Genomic DNA, 641 nt, shown 5'->3' with positions numbered 1-641 from the left:
ATATATATATATATATATATATATATATATAATTAAGAGGAATGACCACTACAAATCACCATTACCACGAAGAGTGTGTTCTCAAGAAAAATCTCAACAAAACGCCAAAATGTAAAAGTGAGCAAGACAAATGAATAAAATGTTCTCTAACCGGTAAATTAGCTGCTGAAATTTATTAACTGCAGAGTTATTTCCGGCCTTAGCGCGCCAAAGTGAAAACATTTGAAAAATACACCCAAATATAATTTGTAGAACTTTATACATGCTCTGTTTCGGTTGAGCGTTCTGTATCTAGTTCTGGAAAATATGTTTTACAAGCGACAGACTACGCTGACGACCTTGCAGATATTTGCGTGTTTACATACGTAAATATTAACAAGTGAAACCATGGTACGTAGGTAATCGTTTTATATTTCGTATATTTTCATTTGTCTTACTTATTTATTTGCATTTTGGCGTTTTGTTGAGATTTTTCCTGAGAACACACCCTTCGTGGTAATGGCGATTTGAAGTCTATGTTTAGCATATTAGGTGTCCACTTTAGTAGTCATTCCTCTTAATTTTGTATATAACACAATTTTTAATCTTTGAATTTTTTTAAATATGCTAAGCCACTGGTTTTAATTGATTAATATCAATTT

General features: G+C 31.4%; 1 protein-coding gene across 4 annotated transcripts in view; it reads left to right on the top strand.

Moving 5' to 3' along the window:
- Nucleotides 1-641, top strand: part of LOC106882026 (tissue factor pathway inhibitor) — a 32,232-nt gene that overhangs the window by 9,808 nt on the left and 21,783 nt on the right. The gene's annotated exons all lie outside the window — the stretch shown is intronic.

This window comes from Octopus bimaculoides, chromosome 4, assembly GCF_001194135.2.
Source record: "Octopus bimaculoides isolate UCB-OBI-ISO-001 chromosome 4, ASM119413v2, whole genome shotgun sequence".
Classification (NCBI taxonomy): domain Eukaryota; kingdom Metazoa; phylum Mollusca; class Cephalopoda; order Octopoda; family Octopodidae; genus Octopus; species Octopus bimaculoides.
The sequence above is the reverse complement of the archived record's forward strand: the minus strand, read 5'-3'. Positions and strand labels throughout refer to the sequence as shown.